Source organism: Zingiber officinale, chromosome 9A (genome assembly GCF_018446385.1).
Source record: "Zingiber officinale cultivar Zhangliang chromosome 9A, Zo_v1.1, whole genome shotgun sequence".
In the NCBI taxonomy this organism is placed as follows: Eukaryota; Viridiplantae; Streptophyta; class Magnoliopsida; order Zingiberales; family Zingiberaceae; genus Zingiber; species Zingiber officinale.
Window position 1 is genome coordinate 117,613,855 of NC_056002.1, and position 9,249 is coordinate 117,623,103.

Consider the following 9,249-nt stretch of genomic DNA (forward strand, 5'->3'; position numbering starts at 1 on the left):
AAACTATCAATGAAGTGTTCAGAAAGAAGGATTTCAAGGAGATATAAAAAAAACAAAAAGGTCCTATGAACTTTTTTATAGCAATGCCCCTAGGAAAGCAACAAAAGCTCAAAAGCTTGATGTTTCTAAAATTCAAACTCAGTACATCAGGAGAACCTAATATTAAATATCTATATATGGCAACATGACTACCAAGACAAATGGAGTAATCCAGGAAGTTGGAACGTAAAATGTCTAGATCTCCTAGGCGCATAATAAAGGAGAAGAATCACACACTGGCTATTGAAATAAAAGGCACACATGTAAGAACTGATGCAATATGGAATCAAAGATGTGATGCGTAAATCTTGTTCAGAGCCAATAAATGGAGGAATTGTGCCCCTCAGCAAATTGCTTGACAAGTCCCTACATTTTTTTACATCAAGCTTAAGAAAATTGATTAAAGAAACAACTATATAACAAAAGAAAACAAGGGAATGTAAAAAACTACAAGATGGTAAGGTGCACAAGTTCTCCAATCTCGGGTGGAATGTTCCCTTGAAGGTAATTAGCTCTCAGATACCTTGAAAAATAAGTAATGTGACAACTTCATGCAACAATATATAGTAAATTCTCATTGCCAATAACTATAATCGATAAAAAAAATATATGAATAGAAGAAAACGCATACAATGCTCTTAGCTCAGTGCAGTTCTTTATGGAATAGGATGGTGCAAGCGGTTTTGGTGCGAAGCCCTGCCACAATGATAATTTCATTCTTGAAAGAATTCCATCACTATAACTACTTAAGATTAGAAATTTCATCTTCAGTACTATCTCAAATCTAGATCAAACACTAGCAAGAGAAATGTAATTAAGAAAGAGTATATTTAATAGAATACTTTAAAAATTAATATGGTGATCTCTACCAAATGGTGGTTCATAGTCTCCTTGTTTGGGATTTCATATTTTATATTACATCATTTCATGTTTGTTTTTTTTTTTTGTCAGAATCACCATGCATTCGAAGGTGTTCTAGTAGGAAAAAATGAGCTAAAAGAAAAATGTGCTTACAATCTTTGAAGCCTCCAAATCCAGCCAATGCTCAGGGAGATGATGCCACCGAGCTGCATATAAGGAAAGTCACTGCAATGGAAATAGGAATTGGTAAGGCAAGCTTCCAAAACCTAAAATACTAATACAGATAAAAGAAAAAACATCCATGAATAATACATCCATGTTAAAAAATGCATCCATGAACAGGAATAAAAAAATTGGAACAAGAATAATATAATTCAGTCATGGTTGTTAATCACAATTTGTCTCACGAATTTCTAATGCTCCAGCCCACAATGGTCCAAACAAATCTAGAAACAAAGTAGGAACTAAATTGAGTAGAGATCTCATGATCACTATGATCCAACCCTATGCTCATTCACCAATCCTACTTAAGATCTAAGTCTTGAAAGCCTCCACTTAATAAAATATATAATTACAGTATTGCTAACTTCAGAGTAGATCATTTCGTACCATGTCACCTAAGAAATTTTTTTATATATGATAACCAATTTTAACTTCAGAGTATAAGAAGTGTTACTAACTTTTGTAATCATCATCCATCTTAGAGGAGTACCATATAAAAATGCAACTCCTACTAGTTATAATGTATTGTTCATATATCTCCTGCATGAATAATATTAGTCATCCTTAGCCATAATAATGTCAAGTTTGAAATTCACCTAACAAAACTAGATATTGAAAGATAATCCATATGATAAAATCACAAATACCAAATATAATTTTCCAAGAAATATTTTGTTAAGCATTAGGATCTTAAGATCCTATGACTCCACAATATTTCTAGATAGGATCTTAATCCAAAACAAACAAATATGCCAAGAGATGTAACTTACAATGTCATATTAGATATAAATTTTTGCAATGATATTAGATTACCTGTCAAGTGTGGCACTTTTGATGAATGTCTGACCAGCTAAACAGCCAGGAGCACCTTCTGGAACTTCCTACTCAACCAGAGAAATAAAACTAAAGCATGGAAACTAGATAGATTTATTAAAGTGAATAATATCATTATTTACCAATTACCTTCTCTCCTTTGTGTGGAGGATCATTCCTCTCTCCAAAATTCATAAACCCACCTCTACCAGCTCCTCTCCCTCTCCCTGCGGCCATAGATCCAAAACCTCTTCCACCTTTGCCCCTTCCACCAGCTTTAACAGGAGTTTCGGGATCCGTATCATTTATCTCATCATCAAGGTTATCACCAACTTTATGAGAACTCTTAGTCATCTCAGTTACTGGGCTATTCTTCATTTTCTTGTCTGGTTTAGGTGATTTCTTAACATTACTAGATGGCATGAAGTCATCATTGTCATCATCAACTATCTTAGACCTCTTTGGCAATGTAGGTTTAGAGTCCTCTGTAATATCCTCACTAGATTTTTGGGGCTTCCTTTTTGATGGTGTTTTGGCTGCTACTTTTTCTTCTTTTATAATTGTCTGAGGGTTCACTTCCTTAGAAGAAGGTGCAAAATATTTGCTAGTTTTTCTTCTCTCTGAATTTTCTTGAGTTGCCTGGACCGGATTCTTCAATAACAAAAATAAAACAATTTAATTGCTCATTCAGTTGTAAACAATTCTAAAATGATCTTCCAGTGTATAAGCATAATGGCAAAGGAAATCAAACATATAGATTAGTTACACTAGTTTGCTATGTGTTAAAAACAGTAAATAAACAATAAATTTGTATGGAATACTTCAATAACCCTATATCTACTCCTAAAACATTTCATTAATAAATTAAAATAAATCTTTAAATCCCGAATGGTGCAGCGCCTTGCATCAAACTAGATAAAGAAAATTGATGCTTTGACCTGAACTTTTTTCCTTGTTAACCCTTCCAATGCAGCCAAGCCGATTAATAAGAGTAAGGGAAAAAATAAAGGTGAATTACCGATTTCTCTGTATTTGGAGAATTAGGTGTTTTTGACTACCCACAGCAGGCTTTGATGATGTTGTAGCCCCTTTTTCATGTTGCTTCATGAACCATTTCCTTATATCGGACAACTTCATGGATCAAAGAAGAAAATTTAAGGCAGAATGTCAAACAAGTGATAATTAATGTCACCATGTCACCAGGGTATTAGAAGAAGATAAAGGAATAGAAAAACTAAAAACTTGGCTGACCATTTCTTTATCAGGGATGCAATCACCAATTCCCAAAGGCCTGAAACCACCAAGTTAGGAGAAGTCATCTAACGTTGAAAACAAAAAGCCCAAACAAAAAATAATAATAATAACAAAAATAAAACTAACAAGGGCGGGCCTCTAAAGATCAGACCTTTAACACGAATATGACCCTGGCCTGAAACCATCATGGCATCGACAAGTGGATGTTGCTGCTTTGACAGTTTCTTCATGTCTTCAACTGGACACCTTCTCCCAATCCTTAACACTTCTCCGAGGATGTCAATCAGGAGCGAGTCTCATCTAGCGCTGATCCTAGGTCATCGCCTTGGTCCCCAATGCCGTCCTCCGCGGTCGGATCCGGCCACCGGGTGGGCATGCGTCTTGGCCTCCGTCGCGCACGCTCCCATGATCCGGACCTTCGCTGTCGCCCTGCGATCACTCTTCCCGGCTGCTGCTGCTCCTGCTCGGCTCCGGTGAGCGAGAGATTGTGGGAAAAGAGGGACGGAAATGCTTAGGGATCGAGAAGTTAAAGGGGGGAATGTGGCAGCAAACAAATTTCGGGGAGGGAAAGAAAAAACGCGACGGTAAAAATTTCGTTGTCGCGCATAATCCTAAAAAAAGAGCACATAGATAACACTTTTCAAAAACCGTTGTTGTAACCTTTAAAAACTGTTGTCGTAGTCCCAAAAAAGTATAAATAAACAACGGTTTTTAACAACCGTTGTCGTAGGCCAAAAAAACTGCTAAAAGACAACGGTTTTTATTAAAATCGTTGTTAAAAGGCAAAACAACAACGATTTGGCATAAAACCGTTGTCGTTTGAGTGTTGTTAAATGAGGATTTTATTGTAGTGTGTGTTTCTAACCTTGTATCTAAGTGTGCAGATGCTTAGGAGCACAAGTACTCGAGCGGAAGATGCAACTAGCGAGAAGGACGACACGTTGTGCGTCTGAGGGACGAGGCGTTGCGAAAGAGTACACCGGCGGTCAAGAAGGAAGCGTGCGGTGGTTCCGAGGGACGAAAGTCGAAGCGGAAGATTGCTCGGGGAGCAAGAGACGCAGCTAGCGAGAAGGTCGGCACGGGGTGCAACCGAGGGACGAAGTCTGCGAATGAGTACACCGACGGACAAGAAGGAAACACGTGGTGATTCCGAAGGACGAGAAGCCGGAGGGAAGCCCGCTCGAGAAGACCAGAAATTGGGTTCGGGTGAGCCCTTTTCCCGATGGCAGAGATCACCCAAGCAAGCAGATCCGGAGTTGAAGACCCGGACCAAAGCGGACTGAACCGGAGCGAAGGTCCCGACGGAGAAAAGTCAACTCCTGTTGACTATAGTGCTCTGGGCGCCTGGAACAGCCCGGGGCGCCCGAAATGCTTCCGGGCGCCCAAACATTGAATGTTGACCAGATCGAGATTTATCTCAATCTGAATATTGAGGGATAAAATTTATCTCCCCAAGGCGCCCGGAACCCTTCCAGGCGCCCCGACCAAGGCTATAAATATAGCCTTGGTCCAAAAGCTTTTCAATTAGTTCAGAAATTGTAACAATGCTTGTGCGCTTCCACTGTTTAGATTAGTTTCTCTCTTTCTGTGCCTACATTGCTGTAAAAGAGGCTTCTCCGCTTGAAGGAGATAGTAGCGCGATCATTTTCCTTGGATTAACAATCTCCCCTGTTGTAACCAAGTAAACATCTGGTGCCTCGTCTTTTTCTATTTTGATTTATTGCTTTTCTATTTTATATGCAAGTGTTAGTTTGAAAAGTCGGGAAGGGTTGTGTTTTATTTTTACAGGGCTATTCAACCCCCCTTCTAGTCGGCCGCAACGGTCCAACAGAAATTACATCAGATGGATGTAAAAATAGCTTTCCTTATTGGTAATCTTGACGAAGAATTCTATATGGTACAACCCGAAGGTTATGTTGCTGAAGGCCAAGAGAAAAGAGTATGTAGACTTGAGAAGTCTATATATGAGCTAAAACAAGCGTCAAGACAATGAAGCATAAGATTTAATGAAGTCATTTTATCTTATAGTTCCGAAATGATCAATGAGGGTCATTGTGTTTACCTAAGAAAGGAAAAAGAAAAGTTTGTCATTTTATTATTATATGTTGATGATATGCTAATAGCTGGAAGCGACATATAGTATGTGATAGAAGTCAAATCCTGGATTTCATCACAATTTGACATAATAGACATGGGAGAATAAGAGTACATCTTAGGAGTGAAGATCATTAGAGATCGTTCAAAAAGACTTTTGGATTTGTCTCAAGAAGTCTATATCACTAAAATGCTATAACACTTCAATATGTCAGGTTACAATATCGAACACACGTCTATAACGAGAGGTACTATTTTGAACAAAAGTATATATCCCAAGACTCCTGAGGAAATAGCCGAAATAAAGAAAAAATCATATGCCAGTGCTATTGGTAGTTTAATGTACACTATGTTGTGTACTCGTCCTAATATAAGCTATGACGTTGACTTAGTTAGTCGTTTCCAGTTAAACCCAGGATCGAGACACTGGAAAGCGATGAAAAGGATAATTAAATACCTTAAAAGGATAACAGTTTATGTATATGTTTTTCAAGGATCTAAGATGAGCCTGAGTGGCTACACAAATACAGAATGGGCAGGAGACCTTGATGACAGAAAATCCACATCAGGCTATACCTTCTTGCTAAATGGTGGCGCCATCTCATGGAATAGCAAGAAGTAGGCTTATGTAGCCTTATTAACATTGAAAGTTGTGTGGTTTGCGCACCAGTTGTGCAACAATCTGTCTAGTTGAAAAAGGTTCCTAAAGTATTTGAAAATTGCTGAGGACAGTGGGAGTCCTGTTACAGTGTATTGTAACGGCCAAGCTCAGGATCCCAAATATCACAGTAAAGGCAAGAATATAGAATTAAGTGTAATTTTGTAAGGAAAATTGTCGACAAGAAAATGATAATTCTTGAGTATATCCCTACACGTACTATGCTTGCAGATCCTTATACTAAGCTATTGACTAAAGAGTTATTTCAAAGAATGGGAAGTTTTTGTGACTTCATAAAATGTAACACGTTGCAAAATGTCATGATCTATTCAGTGTATAAGTTGTACATTTTGGATTAAAGTCTCGATGAGCATGTTGGCAGGTTGAGATTAGTCCACTCAATCATCTCTATTTGTTGAGTATAAATAGAGGTAAGACCATTACTTATGGGACAACTTATGTAGTCGTGAATAGAGACATATCTATAAGTTAAGGTCGCCTTGATAATTGTGTCAAGATGAGGTCATTTATGTAATAATCGAAGTAAATGAACCTACCATTTACTAAACTTGTTAAAAGCCAAATTGGAATTCATATGTTGAATTTGGGATTAGACATTAGGTATGTCTAGATTGAAATCTGTACGATGTTAAAATTTGAGAACAACATGCGCTCTTTTTAGTAAAGAGAATAACATCGTAGCATGTAATTCATACTATATGTGCTATGGCGACAAGAAGGGTAGTAGGAGAATGGATCCCTGTTTCTCTACTATGTGAGACCTTTGAGATTATAAGTTAATCTCAGATTTTGCCCTTAGTGACTATTTAGCTGTTTACTTGAAGTTTTAATCAGTGTCTGCTACTTTAGCATGTATCCTATGACTATGGATGATTCGGTCTATGGAACAGAACTAGGAAAGCGACTGATTGAAATGAATAGATTCTAGCTAAAAAGGAAGATTAAATATATTTACATCTTTTGATGTTATTCACTGGTCGACCCATTTCTGTTATGTATAGAAATGAATGTGAATATTGAATATTGAATATGAAACATGCTCTTGATATAATGGCCATTGTAAGGGATTAGAGATGTTCATATTGATGTAAATAAAGATTATTTAATCTGGGTAAAAAGCAAGACATGGAAATCTCTAAGATAATGACTATGTGTCACTGGGAGATTGGATGTTTTCTGGATAACGGATATGTTCTGCCAGGAGAGAGGCTATGTGCCACTACGAGAATGTCTCTAATTCATTTGGAAGAGTGGCTAAGTAAAGTGTAACAACTTTGTTAGCAGTGATCGCTCAGAGAGCAGCTATGTAAGGTGTAACAATCTCCTTAGCAATAAATGCTCAGTGTGCTTGCTGTCGCACGAACCATTTTCACTAAAGTATGAATTGAATGTTCTTATTTAGTCTTTATAACTAATTAGTATTTTTCTCTAGCCTTCATATAGTTTATGTGACTTATTTGGTCTTTATGACCAATTAATGTTTGACTTTGGCTCTGTGACATGATCATCTTGTAGTCTATGTGACTGACATGGTTTATGTGACCAGATAATCTTTATGAATTGACTTGGACGAGTGGGAGATGTTGGTGTTAAGAAGGTGAAAGGGTGCCTCTTCCCCTTCACCTTCCAACCCTTTATATTCCTCCATTAATGGAGGTCGAGGAAGATGAAGAGTCATCTTCCTCTATATAATAGACGTCGAAGGCAATTGGTGAAGGTGGAAAAAAAATGAGATGAACACAAGAGAGAAAGGAAGAGGGGGCTTGCTATGTGCGAGTTTTTTGGGCAAAGTCAAAGAGAATGGGTTCGTCCCATATGAAAGGTCTCTGTGCAAGGTTCGTCCATATGCACAAGATTGAAAGAGGCATGAAGAACATTCAAGATTGGTTTGTCCAATCTCGCAAGAGGGATTTGGTTTGTGAACCATGAAGAGCTTTTCGAATATGTGATCGTTCTTCCATCAGCAAGTCTTATCGGCACCGATTGTAGATCTGTGGGAGATCGCTGTAAGTGTTTACAGTTTTCGTGTTTGTTGTTTTTCATGCTTAGAACTGTCATCAATAGCATCTTCAAGTTTGAGTTATCGTTAAGCATCAATAATCTCATATTGTGATTCATGATAAACTTCTTGATCATTGATGCATTATTTGTTACTTTTGCTATCCACTTATACTCATCAAAGGCTTCTTTGTTTTATAGAGAGTCAGTCGGTGCACAAATATTCTTCAAAGCAAGATTCAATATGTGCACAATACAAGGAGTCCAAAATATCTGTGGGTACTTTGTCTCAACGAGTAACCTAGCAACTTTGCAAATATGAGTATTATCGGTGACCACTTGGACAACATTATGATGCCCCACTTCATTTATAGTATTAATGAGCAACTTAGAGATGAAAGTTTTATCCTTGTACTCACCTTCATAATTTATCGCCTTCAAAAACATAGGACCACTTTCACACACGACCATGATATTAATTAACGGTCTTCTTTGCACATCTGACCACCCATCACTACAAATACTAACTTTCTTTTATTTCCAAGCAACTTTTGTTGGCTCCAAAAGCTTTCCAATATGAGTTTTTTTATTTTTAAAGAAGTAAAATTCTCAATAAATTGTATCCAGGTGGAAGGATAACCCAGAATTGTTCGTTGAGTAGCCAAATTAAAAGCACGAAAATAATGAGGATTCCTAGTAATATTGAAAGATAATCCCCCGGTGTAAAACAACCTCGCAATTTTAGAGTGGATCTCATCTTTGGCATTCAAGTTAAAGCTTTTTCAAGCCGGCCAAGTGGTCATTCCTCTTCTTTTTTGGATCATCATTTTTCAAAATACCACTAGAACAAAATGAGGATTTTGAAGCCATATTTGATGATCCAGATGAAGGCAACAGAACTTCTTTATGTTTACAATTTTTCTTTCTCAATTCTGCATCATCAATAAACTGTTACATACGCTTCATTTGATCTATTGTAATAGTCGTACAATCAGCAATTCCAACACCTTTTTATTTTAACAAGTGTGCTTTCATTCTTGAATATGATCTTTTGCACACTTTACTACATATATTGCATGAACAAGCGACATTTCCCCCTCCAACTACCTTTTCTACCTTGGTTACAAATTTTCACAAAGGAGAATAATCATCAACATCCTCTTATGCACTCTTATTTTGAAAACTTTCCATAGCAAATAGGCTGAAAATAACAATTAAGAAGCAGTGGAGGGGGGCCTATTGTTAAACTTACCAGAAACTTACCAAAAGTAAAAACAAATTTGTGATCT

General features: G+C 37.3%; 1 long non-coding RNA gene across 1 annotated transcript; it reads right to left on the bottom strand.

The window, feature by feature from the left end:
* Positions 1-384: 384 nt before the first annotated feature.
* LOC122019727 lies at positions 385-691 on the bottom strand. Its single transcript, XR_006122005.1, has 3 exons — positions 671-691; positions 491-562; positions 385-405 (listed from the first exon to the last, which is right to left on the bottom strand). It is a non-coding gene; the product is annotated as an uncharacterized LOC122019727 (long non-coding RNA).
* Between the last annotated feature and the right edge of the window lie 8,558 nt (positions 692-9,249).